This window comes from Gopherus evgoodei, unplaced genomic scaffold (genome assembly GCF_007399415.2).
Source record: "Gopherus evgoodei ecotype Sinaloan lineage unplaced genomic scaffold, rGopEvg1_v1.p scaffold_34_arrow_ctg1, whole genome shotgun sequence".
NCBI classification, from domain to species: Eukaryota; Metazoa; Chordata; order Testudines; family Testudinidae; genus Gopherus; species Gopherus evgoodei.
Genome location: NW_022060016.1, coordinates 1315146 through 1334320, shown reverse-complemented (window position 1 = coordinate 1334320; position 19175 = coordinate 1315146). Strand labels below are relative to the sequence as shown.

The following is a 19175-nucleotide window of genomic DNA, read 5'->3' as shown; positions in this document are numbered from 1 at the left end:
CCCCATACAGCCAGCATCTCATGCTGGATGGGCCAATCTCACCAGTTATTTTTTAAAATCTCGGCTTCCGATGAAAAGCATTATGTAAGAGCTACGTATTATTACTACCTCCTGAGTTTTATAAGGACCACCACGATCCACAACAACAAGAGAGACTGTTACAGGAGATACACAAGAGAAAGATCTGCGCAAAAATAGCTCTCTTTTTAAAGGCATCATCTTTGAATGATTTAATAAGGCAAGCAAACATTTTTATCATCAGCTGAAGTATTTGTAGCAAAACAAAACAAAACAAAAACCCTCACAAACCACACACAAAACCCAGGACTTCTCTTAGATATTCATAAGATGGCACCACTTTCACAGATGATCTTGTTCAAGCAGTCCCCCATGTACTGCTACGTAGCTGTTGACACATATACAAAAGGATCCAAACTCTTCATTAAAAAAATGATGGGAGTCCCAGTCATCATTTGGCATGAAACCAGAGAAATGCAGGTTCAAAGAGGTTATTTCGGATACCACCCACGCAACTGTCACTGTGACTGAGACAAGGAAAAAGGGAGGTGGGGACACACACACACTAAGCAAGTCATTTCTCCATGTGTGATCACACACTTTTTTCCAAAGCAAAAAGCTGCAGTGGATTAGTTCAGGATTGCTGCAGCATCTGAAGAGGAAGGAGAGTGAGCCACAGGACTGGGAATAAGGATGTCTGGCTCTGCTGCATGACCCGGGCCATTCACATCCCTGCTCTGTGCCTCAGTTGCCCCACTAGCAAACAAGGTTTAATCTTCCAAACATTAGGGCTTTGAGAGCCTTCTGGGATGGAAAGCATCCGAACGGGATTGCCAAACAACATTACTTTTCGAAGGCCAGGACTGGGTAGCAATAGGGATTCTGTCTCTACCATAATCCAGCATCGTTCACCAACGCCAGTTACACACCAAGCCAGCCAGCTCTACCCCTCTTACAAGTGGGCCATTGCCAAAGACACATGTAAGCCAAAGACAAACTGATCACCCGATTTGCTCTCGTCCTGCTCTAGCCGTTACCCATACGCAGCCCTGGCCAGAATGAATGGAGAACAGAAACCTCACAGGCCCAATGCAGCATTATATTTCCAGCTACAAACCATCCTGTTGTTCCGGCTGTCCTAAATGCCTAACCCTGGAAATTCCACTGTTCTGCAACATGGATTCTACTGAATAACGGTGCTCCCAACAGGGAAAGCTGTATAAATACACAGCATATTTATAGCTCTAGAAAGAGCTCGAGAGCAAGCTGCATTCCCTTTCTTAAAGACAGGTGGAATCTCAAGGCCTCATGTCTATGAGGCCAAATTCATCCTTCGTGGAATTCCACAGGGCTTGCACCAGAGTCATTTGGCCCCTTTGTATTCCCCCTTTTATCACAGAAGTTTTATCCATCTTGGAGTGGTTTCCCCCATTATGTTATTTGGGTGAGGGGCTCATTTGCAGAGGAACTGAGCACAAGGGCAAGTCGGATCTGCAGCCTCTGCCAGAATCCAAGTATTCAGCCAGGGCTACACTCCTTATTAATGGCCCATTAGGGAATCAGCCAACAACAGACAGCAAGAGACTTATTTACAGCAGCACATGAAGGATGTGGAGCTATTCTTACCCCACCCAACATTTGTTGCACAGATGCCAGAGCACACAACAGCATCCGTACACAGAGCTGGGTTTCAAAGCACGGTTGCGCAGCCTGTCGAAAGGCCGGGTTAGGAAAACAGAGCACGCACTTTGCCCTCTCCCTAGAGACCAGGCACTCATGACTTCATCTCAGGAGGAGATTCAGCCACCTAGAAACCAGGAGAACAAACTTCACCAAACAAAGCTAACGCCAGAGAACTAGCTTGGCTCCTCAGCACACAAAAGACAGTGGCTAACAACTTCATAAAGAAAGACACAGCCCAGCGACCCCACCAGGATCCAACAAGCTGCACAAGTCTTGCAGTGTGGTGGCTGGACTTGGCCAAAAGGCTGGCTTTTCCTTTCTGCTGCCCAAGGTTTCTACTGAGGCAGGACTATGGGGAGGAAGAGGGGTGGGGAAGGCAGGCATGCAAAGAATGCAAGAAGATCTGACACAGGCATCTCCAGCTATGCCACCTAAATAGCCCGTTAATTACGCACATATATTAGCACTCAGCTTTTCCCCAAGCCATTATGCTGGTGGAACAATGAGGCTTCAACATTGCTAAGTAGCAAGTCAGGGCATTGAACCAAAAAGGAGTAAAATCCAGCGGCATCCATTCAATCAACCTCACAATCTTTAAAGTATTTAACACTTCCTTGCCTCAGTGGGATGTGGAGGACAGCGTTCCCACTGTATAGATGGGGAAACAGACAGAGAAGTGAAGTGACTTGCCCAAGGTCACATGGGAAGTCTGTGGCAGAGCAGGGAACTGAAGCCAGGTCCTCCAAGTCCTAACTGCTGGACTAGCCTTCATCTCTAAATTCAACTCTCAGCAACACCCTTTGCAATCCCCTGTGGATGTCTCCATACTGCCTCTTGCTCCTTCAAACTCCCCACCCTTGCAGATCCACAACTGGGAGCGCTAGCTTAGACCAGCCCCACCAGCAGGCTGCAGTGGGGAGAGGGGAAAAATAGGATGTGCACAAATCAGTAGACATAATCACAACCTGCCTTGCCTTTATGAGGCTGCACTTCTCCGCATACATTTCAGCAGAGGCAAATTTTAAGGAGTGACAAGATAGCAGCTTTACGGATTTTGATTAGGAGTTTTTCCCCTGAATATGGGGCAACCCACAGAGGGAGGGGAGGGAGGAAAACACTAGCGCTTGCTGGAGAAGCAAAGAATCAAGTGACCGAAGCCGGCAATCACCGGCGGAGGAAAGGCAGGAGTTGACTTTGTGATGGGATAACAGGTTGGATAGGTGGGGGGGCTCTAGTTCACGGAGGGATTTGAAAGTACAGACAAGGTGTGCGTGTGTTGGATGTCGTGCAAGGGAGGAGCCAATGGATGGACTTAGGAGGGGATCAGTCATAGTGAGGAGGCCAGAAGCTAATCTTAGCAACAGTGTTTTGAATGGATTTGGGAGAGGGGAGTAGAACAGAAAAAGGAGGTTCCTCACCCCACACTGTTCACCCGTTCAGGGGGTGAAAAGGGCATTCAGCCTCCCACCAGCCATTTGGTTCTAGGCCCCCCAGCCCCGCTGAGAGAGAGGCCGTTAGTGTCGATGCTTGTTGATACAACATGCACACACCCATCCAGCAGGAACAGGGTGGAGACCCAAACCCATTTCACAAAGCTACAAATTCAGCTCCCCTGCGGTGGGTTCACAAACAGCACACTCTGCTTCCACAGTCCAAAAGGCTACGGACAAACACCCACACCCTTCAGCTTTCATCACTCCCTGAACATGGTACTTCGTCAGAGGGAGCCAGACCTATTTAAAATCCATCCTCCTAGAACAGACACAGGCTGACTCACCCGAGGCAGTTTCTCCAGAGTGATGGGAGCACCCCTCCATCTCCCAAATGATGTGACAGAGCCCTGAAGGAGTAGCATGCCCGCATGGGGGCGCATCTCTTCATGCGGCCCACACGTCTCTGAAGCGGGCAATTAACAATAATGTAACAAGCTGGTAGCTGCCGAGAAGTCAACTTATGTTTCAGCAAGTCATTACCATTTGGTGCTAATTAAACTGCAAGCTGATTAGCCAAGTAAAACCTTTAATTAGCCCTTTACATCACTTACTAAAATTATAGCTTATTCGCACCCTCTAATTGTGCATGCAGGGAAGGCAGGGGGTGAGCAGGTTGGATACCATTCTAAAGCACTAGGATGCTGATGACAGCACTGCTAATTTTCATTAGAAAACAGGCAGTATTTAAGCATTTCTTTGTCCACCCCAGGTCAGTTGGTCTCTGACTCCATGTTCTTATTAAAAAGATACGCACTTTGGTATGTACAAATCGTCTTCCTTATACATGTTTGGGAGGTTGAAAGGCCCTGTAGATAGGGAACTGGACTCCTGGGTTTTACTGCCAGCTTGGCTATTAGGTGTATTACGGTAGCACCCCAGGACCCCATTGTGCAAAGCTCTGGCTGGGCACAGAAGAAGATGGGACATAACCTCCCTGGGCGACTGTGGGAGAATTACTGCCCTTCTGCGGGTAGTTTTTCCTTTCTGCAAAGCAGGGGCGATACTTAACCCACTTGCCCATCAAAGCGCTGAGCAGGCGTCGCCCCCGTTCAAAGCCCATCTCTAGGCGTCCACATAGTTAGTCCCCCATTTCCCTCCTTCGAGACCCTGTCCAACTTCCTGCCTGCCTATTTCAATGCCCGCCTTCGACACCCCCTTTGCTCCACTCCAGCCTTCTCACCTTGTCAATCCATGTGTGTCCTTCTACCAGCCAACTTTGCTTCTTGCATGACATGTCTTCCATTTGGAACGCCCTCCCTGACCCTGCCAGCCTCATCGTCACTGAAATCTGTCCTTAAAAAGATCTTCTGTGACGTCTACTCACCACAATGCTCACTTAACATTAGTTACTAAAAGCAGAAAATATAGACCGACCAACTGGCAAAGCCAAATTAGCAAAAAGTGATCTCTGTGCAGGATAAGCAGGGCCCTAACAAATTCATGGTTCAATCTGGTCAGTTTCATGGTCATAGGATTTTAAAAACTGTAAATTTCACGATTTCAGATATTTAGATTTGAAATTTCAGTGTTGCAACTGTCTGGGGTCCTGACCCAAAGGGAGTTGTGAGTGGGGAGGGGGGTTCACAAGGTTATTGTAAGGGGGGAGGGTCACAGTATTGTCACCCTTACGTCTGTACTGCTGCCTTCAGAGCTGGGCCCTTGGCTAGCAGCTGCCGCTCTCCGGTGAGCCAGCTCTGAAGACAGAACAGAAGTAAAGGTGGCAATATAAGGCCCCCCCATTCCCATCCTCCCCCCACCCGCACAATAACCCTGTGACCCCCCCACTTATACACACAGCTCCCTTTTGGGTCAGGACCCCCAGTTTAAGAAACACTTGCCCCCCCCACTGTGAATGTATGGTATAGGGTAAAACCACACAAAAGACCAGATTCCACGGTCTGAATTTGGTAGGGCCCTAAGGATAAGTAGTCTCTGCCCCACTTTCTTATTCACAATCCTTTGCTGCTGCTGCTGCGTTCTTGATCCATGGAGACAACTCCATTCAACAAGCCTGTTGACTTCACTGCTTCTCTGCACACCAACCATTTGCAGGATGGTACGTTGTAAGAAGCCGGGGCAGGGCCCTGGCTTCATTTGCTTGCACACACAAAAGAGGAAGCTGGATTACGCCTGGGATCGAACATAGGTCTGGTCTACACTACAGACTTATATCATATAACTGCGCTGCTCAGGAGTGTGAAAAATCCACACCCCTGAGCAGCAGAGTTATACCAACCTCACCCCCCCAGCCCCACCCCACACACAGACAGGGCTATGGCAGTGGGAGAGCTTCTCCCACTGATAATCCATCTCCCTGAGAGGCGGTAACTCTATGCTGCGCCAATGCAGCGTTTTGTCTTAGGCCAGCGCTAAGAGTTGGTAGTCGACACAGACCAGCAATATCAACATGTCTGGATTATGCCAAAATAAAGAGGCGGGACACTCAGAGTTTAAGATCACTGACCTTAATCCCCCAGCAACATTCCTAATGACTGCAGCCCACATAGCAATTCCGAGGAGTCCCGAACGAGGACCTTAACAGGATGTGTTCAGGGCAGAGCAGCAGCTGCAGGACTGGATTTTGTAGGCATAACAGTCCGTAGTTTTGCTTTTTGTCAGTTGAATGGATTGTAATTCCTACACTGCCCTTCATAGCACTTCACTATGTTCATTGCAAGCAATAATTAAAGATGCCTCAAAGTCCCCATGGGGCAGGAATTACTCATCCTTTACAAAGGGGGAAAACTAGGGCACAGAAAAGCGAAGTGACGTGCAGTGTAAATCAAGGTCAGAGGCGGGAGCAGGAGAGGACTAAGGGTATGTCTTTGACATGGCTGTGTAGTCACAGCAGCAGCGCTGGGAGAGCGCTCTCCCAGCACTGTAAACAAAAACTAAGCCACCCCCTACGAGGGGAGCAGGTCCCGGCACCGGATGCACTGTCTACACTGCCACTTTACAGCACCGAAACTTGCAGCATCGGGTGTTGTTTTTTTCACACCCCTGAGCAAGACAAGGCCTAAGAGACGGAGTGGACTCATGCTTCTGCCCAATTCCTGCTCTAGCAAGGAGACTTCACGTTTTTCCCTTATGCCGCTCTGACCCCAAATAATCCTTTGAGTGGTGTGATGGATTAGATTTTAAAAATTTTATGAAAACTAATGTTAAAAAAAAAATTCCATAATACATAGGTTGAGAAAAGGAGAGTCTGTACATCTGAGTATAGAGCTTAGATTAGCCACAAATAGAAAGTTTGTTTTTAAAAGTCATATGATACATAGAGTACATAATCAACAATAACCCAAACTGAGGTGAACAGATCTAACAGTTCAGTTTAGGTATTAGCGTCTGAATACTCGGGTACATCACTCGTGAAAAGTTGTACAGTGATTTGGTTGTGGAAAGCAAAATACATCGTTGAGTGGAGATTGTCCTCAGTAATTGAGAATTAGATAGGTTGGATTGATTTTCTAAATGGACATGAGGAAAGTATTTCAGTTACTTTTCCTGACGGCGCATCTCATCGGCACTCCAGCTCAACCCGCCTGATACGGCCGCTGTCCGGTGATGGGTTTCTCTCCTGTTCTTCTTCCATTCAAGTGACATGTCAGAACGCACATTCCAGCACGTGAAAGCTGCATGAGAGACCAAGGATTCCTAAAAACACCAATTACTACCCAGCAAACCGCACCAGCCAAGTAAACAGGGCGACGCTGCCACCGAAGCGTGACACGGAGTCAAATCCCCACTACCGTGTTCAGGAGACACTTGAAAGGCAACACACAATCTCTGTCCACCTGCAACAGAACTGCCCGTAAACTGAACTTGAAACTCACACTCAAACGCTGAATTATTTAGTCTTGCGAGAGCTTTGAAGGATTCAGTTCAAAGCTGCAGAAAGAATGCAGGAGCTGCTGAATAGCAACGAGAGACAGACTTCCCTTCTTCCCTGCCAAAAATTCACAAAAAGACAAAGAATCATCCCCAAACCATAAAGCATTGATGTGGCACTCTGACCCGGACTAATAGATGATCCTCCCTCAGCAGGCCCACATAAGAAATTAGCAATCTGGAATTCTTCGGGCCAACAACCCGCTATTTCGGCTTCCAAAAGCACCTGACTCTTCCCAATGGATGATTTCCATCACGCCTGGGGACTGAGTGTGGAGCGAACAGTGGTGCTTCCATTTTAACAATTGCCTAAATCTCTGGAAAAGCAACTCCCTCAAGACACATTGCGCTGGCTGAGAAAATTGGTTTGCAACGCAGCCTGCACCTGTGCTGTACAAAGCTGTCTGTGAAACACTGCAAATGCTGTCGCGGCTCAATTCAGGACACATTTTTCTACTATCCTTCAGTTCTTTCCTAAGCGCAGGGGAAATCAGCTTTTATTAAAACAAAAACCAGACAAACGATGCAGCCATAATTAGGCCTCATGGAAGCACTAGGGCATCCTTGCAATGGAGGGAGGAGGGATAGCTCAGTGGTTTGGGCACTGGCCTGCTAAACCCAGAGCTGTGAGTTCAATCCTTGATGGGGCCACTTAGGGAAATGGGGTAAAAATCTGTCTGGAGATTGGTCCCCCTTTGAGCAGGGGGTTGGACTAGATACCCCCTGAGATCCCTTCCAGCCTTGCTATTCTATGTTGTTTCGCTGAGCCATAAAGGCCTTCTGAAAAGCAGCTCATTCAGAAAGGGACCTACCACTTCCAGCCCACGAAGCAGTTGTTCATAAGCTACCACTCCCCCAACAAGCAAAGGTGCTCTGAATACACAGTGCCTAGCACTGTGGAAACAAAGCTTCTACTATACCCACAGTGCAAAGAACCAATAATAATACTTCAGTTACAAGAGAAGCCGTTCCTAGGAGATTCAATTTCAGTAGCGCAACTTCCCAGAGCGCAGAGGTATCTCTGGTTTGACAGGATCAGGTGAGGGTTGGCAAGACTCCCATAATGAGCATTAATTATGCCGCTTGCATCAGAATCACATAGTCCTGTCCCAGCTGACTCACTCGTTCAGCTTTTCATAGGCACACGGGACTGGTCTTCACTGCAATGTTAGCCCAACGTGACTCGAGTGTGGCCCCTAACCTGACTCTCATCCAGGCGCAGAAATCTCTGGCTCGAGTTAGGTCCCGTTTTAAACTCGAGCTAGCTAGGGTCCATGAGGGGGCACGGGTCGAAGCACCAGTGCTGCTGAAACAAGCGCTAGTAATGCCGTAGGGGCACTGCTGCTCAGGATCACCCTGCGCTACACAAGCGTTTGCTCTCACTCACACTAAGCCAGGGATCGGCAACGTTTGGCAGGCCAGGCCAGTTTGTTTACTTGCTGCGTTCGGCCGATGGCGGCTCCCACTGGCCGCGGTTCGCCGCTCCAGGTCAATGGGGGCTGCGGGAAGCGGCGCGGGATAAGAGATGTGCTGCCCATGGCTTCCCGCAGCCCCCATCGGCACGGACCGGTGAACCGCAGCCAGTGGGAGCCACCATCGGCCAAACCTGCAGATGCGGCAGGTAAACAAACCAGCCCGGCCCGCCAGGTGCTGCATGCCAAATGTTGCCGATCCCTGCACTTAGCTAACTCATATACTGATGACTTGCACTAACTCTGCAGTGAAACAATACCCAGAAACCCACTGTTCATCTTGCTGTACAATCAGAGCATGGAAGTAAGGCCTCGTTGGAAAACGCAGAACTCTTCATTCATAACCAGTGCATCACCACCGGTAACAGCAGTGATAAAAGTGGAGGTACAGGCAAGGCTCTAGCATTTTTACCCTCTAACCCTGCTCAGAGGAAGTCCCTGCTCAGAGGAAGCCCTGGATGGCATGCACAGACAAAACTGCTGCACAGCGGTAACATCCTTGATAAGTTTGGGATACGACCAGGAGGGTCCTGTGTCTTGATTCAACAGGGATCGGAATTTAACTCCTTCCTTTCTAGGCAGGCTGACCACAGATTCGCAACACAGTTGACCTAGAAGAAGTCGGCTTAAAACTACGCAGCATGGTCAGGAAGTTCCTCAACTCAGAAGCAGTCAAAGAATTATGGCTTCTAATGAAAAGGAAAGACAAAGACTGAGCATGAAACAACAGAGTGAGGTCAGTGCTTTGGCCTTAGCCAACAGAGCAGTGATCTGGCTGAAAAAAGAAACAGAGGCACTAACCCCAAATCTAAATCCTGAAGGAGGGGGACTGAGGCTGCCAAATTCCCAGTAAGTAGAAAGATGTATCATACAATGCAGAGACACACTGCTCTACAGGACAGACCCAGTTGCAAATCCAGATGGTGCAGAGAACTGACAGTTTCTCCTCTCAGAGATGTTCAAAGGGGGAAGGGGGGGAGAAAGATGGTTCTTCAAACGCTCAACTAGCAATAGAAGGCTCTGCAGAAAACAGTTCTCAACTCCAATGTAAAAATAAACTTCCTCCCCCACCCCACCCTGCTGCCACCCACTGACTCCTAAATTATTAATCTGAAGAAGAAAAAAAAAAAATCTAGCAGCAAGGAATCAACTCTTCCCTTTGATTTCACAGTGAAGAGTATTAGAAGTACGTTACGCAAGTGTATTCTGCACCTGCTACCTTCTCTACCTCGGTCTTTCTAAAACTGAGCATCTTTTCTTCTGATCACCCGCCTGCACCTCCTTTCTCTACCCATGCTGGCATTTCCACCATCAGCCTGGCTTTCCAAACTCAACCTTGCATGAACCATCATTTCACTCCTCTCTCAACCTCCCCCATTAACTGGTCTCTCATGAAGTCCTGCTGCTTTGCTTCTCTACCACCAAAGTCCACTCATTCCTCAAAGTGTGCCATTATTAGTAATCCTAATCACATTTTAATTGCTGTCTCTTTCTCCCTTTCTGCTCCAATCTACCTGGTCATGGTGATCTTCCCTCTCCCTTCAGAGGAATTCAGAATCTTGCCCTCCCTTGTGCTTTTATGACTCCCTTTGTATAGAAAAGGCATATCAGGGGCTTCTGTTCTCCCTCTCATAACAGGTGAACATGGGGCATTGAATAAAATGTAAAAGGTGGAAAACTGAAAACCAATCATTAGACTGCGGAACTCATTGCCACAGGAAGTCGCGGAGGTCAGGACCTTGCCAAGATTCAGAGAGACATGGGCATTTAGGATAAAATTAGCCAGAGTTCTCACAGTTAATGCTAACAAACTGAACGGATATTAAACCTTTTGCTTCAGGGCTTAAATCAATTTTCATTAGGAGACCAGAGCAAGACTCAATGTAGAGGTTGGATTATCACACATCTGCTCTACTGGGGAGGTTCTTACACCTTCCTCTTAAGTACTTGGTGCTGGCCAATAATCAGAGACATGACACTGGACTAGATGAACCTTGTGTCTCTGATCCAGTCTATGCCCTGATTGTTACATCACTATTCATCCTCTTCTCCCCACCCCAGCCTGGTACCCCCTTGGGCTTCCTGTTTGCCAAGGAAGCAACCTTCATAAGATTCAGACATTCCAAGGGTAGAAGGGACCCTTGGGATCATCTAGTTGGATGACCACAGAAGCTTATGTGAGCCTCTCTCCCCCTCTAAGTCTACTCGTGCAAGATACTCATCCATCTCACAATTCCTCTCACCTGCTCTCCCATGTCTTGTACCTCAGCTGTTCGGGGCAGAGGACAAGGGCTCTCTGGTAATAAAGCATTGTATGATTTCAGCACTGAGGTGGGGTGGGGCTTTAGATTTCATTTCTATGTCCACAGTTCAGGTCCCGAACCCTCCAAGGGGGTAGGAACAGAATCTGAGTGGGTGCTACCGAGTGGTTGTTTTTATTCAGCGTTGTCAGCCTGCAGATGAACTCAGGTCGGAACGCAACCAGAGAGGGCTTTTGGAGAAGGCTGAGTGTGTGATACTCGGAACAACAAAAATGGAAGAGAGCTTTTCTGCAGAGGGCTGGCTGGCCTCATTCCTGTCTGATTGATTATCATATTGAAGGAACATCAGGGCGCCTAAGAGTCTTTTTTACTATTTAAAAATAATAAAAAGAAATAAATGTGATAATCACAGTGTTGGGTGGTTGGAAGGTTCCTTCTTCCTCATGCTTCCCAACTGAGAAAGTGGCAGTTCCCCTCAGGTAGGAGACTACCTTTATTACCTTGAAAACAATCTGAAGGGAGAGGAAGTCAGAGAGAGATGGTTAAGAGGCAACTTGATCACGTCTACAAGTACCTATGTGGAGAGAAGATACCCAATACTAGGCTTTTTAATCCAGCAGACAAAGGCAAAAGAAGAAGAACCAACAGCTAGAAACTTAAGTCAGCAGAGTTCAACCTGGGTTTTTTTTTTTTTTAAATTAACATCAGTGGTGGCTAACCAAACCACTGGAACAGATTATAATGATATAATTGGAGATATTCCCATCTCCTAGAACTGGAAGGGACCTTGAAAGGTCATTGAGTCCAGCCCGCTGCCTTCACTAGCAGGATCAAGTACTGATTTTTGCCCCAGAGCCTGAAGTGGCCCTCTGAAGGATTGAACTCACAACCCTCAGTTTTGCAGGCCAGTGCTCAAACCACTGAGCTATCCCACCCACCAAGGGATATAGTAAATTCTCCATCACTTAAGAGCCTTCAAATCAAGATTTAGAAAAACAGCCCAAGATCTACTGTAGTTCAACCACAAGTTGTTGTATTACATACAGGAATCACCGAGTGACATTCTCTGGCCTGTGATATGCAAGAGATCACAACTAGAAGATAATCAAGGTCCTTTCTGGCCTCAAAATCTACACTAAGTTTACATGTCAGGGTAGGGCCAGAGAGAAGAGACAGTCACAACGAGACACGTGGCTAATGAACAAGAAGTCAGCCAGAGCCCTCTTTGACAAGCAAACATAAAAGAAGTCAGTTGCACCATCTTGCCATTGGAGATACACCTGCAAAGAAACAAACTGCAGAACCATGGGAGCAGCCAGTCATGACAATCAGCAGTTCCCCAAAGCAGCAGCAAAGGCACGAAACGAGGCCACCAGTGGAGCAAGAAGAAAGCCTAGTGATTTGTATTTATTTATTTTTTAAGAGTTTCCTTCTGGTGGTGCTGATAAGTGTTAGCTAAAACAACTGTTATCCAAACACATGCAAATAAAATACAAAACTAACTGGGTATCTGGAAAACATCTGGGTGCTGGAACAAACATGGGGGTTTGGAGGGGGAGAGCAGAGACCACATTTCCACTCAGCGGAAGTAAAGTGTAATGCAAGTGGATACTGATCATAATCACACTGGTATCTTCCCTGTGATCTGCCTCCAGTGGCTGGTTTCATGCCAAACACGAAATCGAGCAGCAGTGTGAGGTCAAGTAATGGTTTATGATCATATATTTAAGTTTCAGTTCCCATTATAAACCCTACTTTCAATGACTGAAACCAGCTTTACTTTTCAGGGTAGGGAGGAGGCATGAGGGCAAAGTCAAAACAAGCATGAAACGAATATTCGAGAAGAGAAACCAGACAAATGCAAGGAAGCACCTGGCTGGGTAAACCACCCCCTGCTTGAGTCACAGATTATAAAGCCATGTTGTAAGCAACATGATGTTGTCCCAGCCACATATTCATCCATCAACAAATCCAAACCTTATGGGGTTGTGGGCTTCTTTGGTGCTTCACATAATGTTTCTGTTTATCCATTCAGTTTAGTCATGGTTTCAAGAAAAAACTTTGCATCTTGGAAATCTGGTTGGGGGAAGGACTACCAATATAGTCAGCTAACAGGTTTATTCCTTTATCAGAAAGGAAACCACTTTCCTTACAAGGGTGCCAGGATCAGTTCATGTTTTTACTGGCAGCAGATGACTAATTCCTTGGCGACGTCTCAGACTGTGTTTAGGGCTTTTGTATAAAAAGCCTTTTTCAAAGCTACTAAGGTCCTTTGTATCCTCCTTTAGCCACTCTTTACAGCTGGTTATTTCCAATAAAAAAACAACGTCCACCTGTTTACTAGCCCATTGTGAAAGATGCTGCCTGCGTCAACTTGCAACCCTAAAGAGCATCCAGCTGATTTTTGCCAAGTTCAGCCATTTTTAAGTGCAAGTAAAAAGTACCCTGAAGTCTTTCAAGTTTTGTACGGCACTTCTCTGCTGGAAAGTAACTGAGTCCCAGACCCTCAAAGGTATTTAGGTTCTTAACTTCCAATGGAACTCACCTTTGAGGATCTAAGCCTCAGAGCCTGGTGACCCAGAGAAGAGAGGATCCATCAGCTTAACACCAGTCCAGCCATCACTGGTTGACTGGTGGCCTGCAGAAAACAAATTCAAATGAATGGGTGGGTCCCACATCATAAGATCCACCCCCATAGTTGGCACTGGCCATCTGCATTGCTGGCAATCTCAGCAGAGGCTGCTGCCCCCTCCTACAAGGTTAGGATGCCCCATGGGCACATTTCCCATCCCTAGTGGAAGAAGGACCATCAGTAGGGCCCTGTGCGGATACAAAAATCTGGCTCAGCAGCCAATCCGCAAAGATGGCCAGCAATACAACTGCATCTGCAGAGGGGAGGGATACCTCAGTGGTTTGAGCACTCGCCTGCTAAACCCAGGGTTGCGAGTTCAATCTTTGAGGAGGCCACTTAGGGATCTGGGTAAAAATCAGTACTTGGTCCTGCTAGTGAAGGCAGGGGGCTGGACTCAAGGACCTTTCAAGGTACCTTCCAGTTCTAGGAGATAGATAGATCTATCTAAAAAGCAGATATCCCCAGATTTGCAGGGCTCTAGCCGTCAGGTCAGGGCTGAGGCATGTGAACTGAAGGGGGGAAAGGGGGGGAAAAAAAAAAACAAACCACAACTTACTCTGCTATTGCCTCTGCTGTCCAGGGATAAAGAGGGGCAGTTCTGCACCCATGGCTGTCGATGCAGCACCTTGCCTGGCACTGGATTTATTTAAGAGGGTAACATTAGATAGTGGTTAGAGGGCAGAGGCAGGAGATGAGGCTTTCTAGTGTTCTGCTGTACAAGGTTGGTGATAAGCTCAATTTTGAAACACTTTGGACCTGAGTTTGAGGCACTGAGTAATCACAGCTCCCGCTGAATTCAGCAACTCTGAAAATCCAGCCTAAAGCCTCTCCTCTTGGGCACTCAAAAACCAAATGTCACTTTGGAAAATGGTGGCCTCAAGCACTCCGTGAGTCAACTCAACCATCATCTTACCTACATACCTACCCACCTCAGGTGTTTACTGAGCTCTTTGAGCATGAGAAATGCAATGAAAGTGCTCAGGATTAGTACTAAAAATATAAATATTTAGGAGGGCTGTCAAGTGACTAAAAAAATTAAATCGCATTGTTAAACAATAGAATACCATTTATTTTCAAATATATTGATTTCAGTTACAACACAGAATACAAAGTGTACAGTGCTCACTTTATATTGTTTGATTACAAGTATCTGCAATAAAAAACAAAACAGTATTTCTCTTTATCATGAAAGTGCATAAATGTAGAATTACGCACAAAAAAAACTATTCAAAAATAAAACATTGTCAAATTTTAAAGCCTGCAAGTCCACTCAGTTCTACTTCTTATTCAGCCAATCGCTAAGAGAAACAAGTTTATTTACATTCGCAGGAGATAATGCTGCCAGCTTCTTGCTTAAAAAGGTCACCTGAAAGTGAGAACAGGCATTCTCATGGCACTGTTGTAGCTGGAATCGCAAGATATTTACGTGCCAGATGTGCTAAAGATTCACATGTCCGTTCATGCTTCAACCACCATTCTAGGGGACATGCGTCCATGCTGACGACAAACTCTGCTCGATAACAATCCAAAGCAGTGTGGACCGACGAATCTTCATTTTCATCATCTGAGTCGGATGCCACCAGCAGAAGGTTGATTTTCTTGTTTGGTGGTTTGGGTTCTGTAGTTTCCGCATCGGAGTGTTGCTCTTTTAAGACTTCTGAAAGCATGCGCCACACCTGGCCCCTCTCAGATTTTGGAAAACACTTCAGATTCTTAAACCTTGGGTTGAGTGCTGTAGCTATCTTTAGAAATCTTGCATTGGTACTTTCTTTGCGTTTATGAAATCTGCAGTGAAAGTGTTCTTAAAATGAACACGTTCTGGGTCACTATTTGAGACTGCTATAACATGAAATATATGGCAGAATACAGGAAAAACAGAGCAGAGGCCATACAATTGTCTTCCAAGGAGTTCAGTCACAAATTTAACTAATGCATTTTTTTTAAATGAGCGTCATCAGCATGGAAGCATGAAGGGGCATATAAATGTTTAGCATAGCTGGCACATAAACATCTTGCAATGACAGCTACAAAAGTGCGATGCAAATGCCTGTTCTCACTTTCTGGTGACAATGTAACTAAGAAGAGGGCAGCATTATCTCCTGTAAATGTAAACAAACTTGTTTGTCTTAGGGATGGCTGAACAAGAAGTAGGACTGAGTGGACTTGTGGGCTCTGCAGTTTTACATTGTTTTGTTTTTGAGGGCAGTTATGTAACAAAAAAAATAAATCTACTTTTGTAAGTTGCACTTTCACAGCAAAGAGATTGTAAGTTGCACTTTCACAGCAAAGAGATTGCACTACAATACTTGTATGAGGTGAACTGAAAAATACCATTTCTTTGGTTTATAATTTTTACAGTGCAAATATTTGTAAAAATATACACTCTTATTTCAACTACAATGCAGAATACTGTAAAATATATATGAAAATGTAGAAAAACATTCAAAATATTTAATACATTTCAATTGGTATTCTATTGTTTAACAGTGCAATTAAAACTACAATTAGTCGTGATTAATTTGAGTTAATTGCATGAGTTAACCAGGATTCATTTACAGACCTAATATTTAGAAAAAATGAAAGCTATTGGAAAAGCAACCAATTAACATTTCAAAAGTGTTCTTATGATCTGCTCCTTCCAGCTGCAACAGCTACGTGGAGCTAGAATACAGAGCTGGATTCATTCTCAGACCCGCTTTCTAGTGGCTGTAACTGCTAACCCAACGCATCCGCCGTATGTGGCGGCTCCTGCCAGCCGGAGATATTGAATGATTGAGTTACAAACCAAGACACTGTCCACTTTGAAATGTCAGTCATAAAAAGCAACAGTGACGTCAAAAATATCCAAGAGCACATCTGCCGATCAATGTGCCTATATAGGAAGATTAAGCTCTCTCCCTTTGTTACTCTAGGGTACTGATGTCTATATATTTATTTCCTACATAAAATACCTTCAGTGTTTGCAGGCTGAGCCTCACTTAACGTTTAATTTACACTTGCATTTCACTTGCTAACAATTAGTGGCATCTCCACTCAGGCTAATTGAAGCTTAGAATCTCCTAGCGGAGACAGCTGTTCCCAGCGACTCTCATACACAGCGCAGTTACCAAACACAGAGGAAATGAGCCAACTCCTGCAAGAACGCTCCAACAAGCCATCTGGGGGCTTGGAAAGTTTTATAGAGTGTTTCTGTAGCAGCAACAGTCCCATTTTACCTATTCCCCCCGCTTTGATTTTCCCCACCAGAGAAAAATATCAACATAACCTTTCAGGATAAATAGCACTGTCTGCCCTCTAAGCCACATTTTGCTGAGACCTTGGTTATCCAAAATTCCCATTTGCCAGAAACAAAGTAACACCCCTCAACAGTAAAATCCCCTACGTATTCATTTCCACATCTCCCTCTTGTCGTTCAAATAAGTGAGGTTTGACTGCATTCGAAGCATAGCTATGGTGGAACTTTAAAGTACTGTATTCACTACATGTTATCTGGGGATCAGAGCAACAGCAATTCGGACTCCTGTACTCCAAGCTCCGGCACCCATTTGACACAGGCCAGTCGCTGTCTCTCTGCATCGCAGTTTCTTACCCAACTCTGCTAAGCATTTTGAGATCCTCACATGAGAGGCACTGCACAGGAATTTTCTCTGAGGTCCCCTGCCACACAAGTGGTGGCAACCACAGATGCTAAATATTTGGTGTCCGGTTTTGACACGGTGTCATGCATCATTTTGAACAGTCCTGCCCACCCCTAGCAGCAGCATGTCACATACAACAGAGCCCCGACTTTTCTGCCATTCCTCCCCCATCCATCCTCCATGAGCATTTCTAGCTCACCCACTACCAGAGCATCCAGGGGCTTCTTCTCTACTCACCTACACCGTCATCTCCATCCTCTACAACCTGAGTTCCTCACCCTGCCCAGCCACACACACATGCAGCCCCTTCTAGTATCCTCACATGCCCCAGTCCCCTCACTTACCCCTTCAGTGGCCTCACAACCCCCCACGTACCTCTTCTCATCTCCCTCAAATCCTCTCTGCCCCAGCTGCCCCCTCCAGTCACATGTGCCCCATACATGCCCCTAGCTCCCCTCTACACCCTCCACCCTCAACTCTCCCTTCCTCTCAAATGTCCATTTCCCTCACATGCCCCTTTCCTCCAGCCCCACACACAGCCCTGAGCCAGTACAACAAATTGTATCCGGTGCCAATCCGCGACCGTGGTCCACAAACATCCACAGATTGGCAGGGCTCTACGTGCACACACACCCCCCCACCTCCATGCCTTCATATCCCCCCCATTCCACTAACCCCTCAGCTGCCCCTCCTCTCTCACCCCCTCCCCAGCCCCCAAACCCACACATACTCCTCAGTTCCTCCTCTCTCACCCCTCCCCAACCCCCAAACCCACACACTCCCCTCAGCACCACCTTAATCCCCCTCCCCAGCCCCCAATCCCTTCTCTCGCACCCCCTCCCCCACTTTGATCCTCTACCCCAGATCCTCAGCTCCCTCTCCTCTCACCCCCTAATCCCCCACATACCCCTCAGCTCCTCCTCACCCCTTCCTCCCACCTTAATCCCCCTCCCCAGCCCCCAATCCCCCACGTCAACCCCTCAGCTCCTCCTCTCTCACCCCTCCCCCACCTTTACCCATCCCAACCCCCCAGCTCCCCCCCACGTGTGCCCCCATCCCAACCCCCCAGCTCCTCCCCACGTGTGCCCCCATCCCAACCCCCAGCTCCCCCCCACGTGTGCCCCCATCCCAACCCCCCAGCTCCCCCCATGTGCCCCCAGCTCCCCCTCACATGTGCCCCCATCCCAACCCCCCAGCTCCCTCCCACATGTGCCCCCATCCCAACCCCGCAGCTCCTCCCCACATGTGCCCCCATCCCAACCCCCCAGCTCCCCCCATGTGCCCCCAGCTCCCCCCATGTGCCCCCATCCCAACCCCCCAGCTCCTCCCCACATGTGCCCCCATCCCAACCCCCCAGCTCCCCCACATGTGCCCCCAGCTCCCCCCATGTGCCCCCATCCCAACCCCCCAGCTCCCCCCATGTGCCCGCAGCTCCTCCCCACATGTGCCCCCATCCCAACCCCCCAGCTCCCTCCCACGTGTGCCCCCATCCCAACCCCCCAGCTCCTCCCCACATGTGCCCCCATCCCAACCCCGCAGCTCCCCCCCATGTGCCCCCATCCCAACCCGCTCTCTGCCCCCCCACTCCACCCACCCACACACCTGCTCTCGGGCGGGGGCTCGCGCGCTGTCTCCCCCCAGCTCCTGGTCACTCCGCCGCCGCAGCCACCATATTAGGAACCAGCCAACATCCGGGGACACCTCCCCCCCCCCGCCTTCCTCTGCTCTGCCCCGTTCCCCCGGCAACAGGGACCGCCTCCTGAGAGGCAGAGGAGGAAAACCCGCCCCTGCCTCCCATTCTCCACCTCTGATTGGCCAGAACCGACGCCGCTCTGCGAGCACTGCCCACTCGGGGGAGGGGGAAGAGGGAGCTGGCGGCATTGTGCGTTCTGATTGGCTGGAGGAGAGGCTGATTGATGGGAGGAGGGAAAGGGGCGTGGCTTCTCTTAAAGGGGACGTCGCCCCCACTCTGTGCAGTATGGGTTCAGCCCGGGAAGAGGGAATGGGCATGGAGGCGTGGGGGGGTGGCACATATTGACCTTTCCCAAACTGCCAGGGGGGGTCAGGGGTCATCTTGTGACAGCAGTGCC

The 19175-nt window shown here is 47.9% G+C and overlaps 1 protein-coding gene across 5 annotated transcripts in view; it reads right to left on the bottom strand.

Annotated features, from left to right (window-relative positions):
* PAK4 (p21 (RAC1) activated kinase 4) overlaps positions 1-18785 on the bottom strand; it is a 101103-nt gene extending 82318 nt beyond the window's left edge. The window contains exons 1-3 of one of the 5 annotated variants that reach the window (XM_030544412.1): positions 17323-17557; positions 14004-14083; positions 13361-13453 (exon numbers count right to left, since the gene is read on the bottom strand). The gene's annotated coding sequence lies outside the window, so the exon portion shown is untranslated. Of the gene's footprint in view, positions 1-13360; positions 13454-14003; positions 14446-17322; positions 17558-18687 lie in introns of those variants that run through there. The other 4 variants (XM_030544410.1, XM_030544411.1, XM_030544415.1 and 1 more) reach the window with 4 other exon arrangements.
* Between the last annotated feature and the right edge of the window lie 390 nt (positions 18786-19175).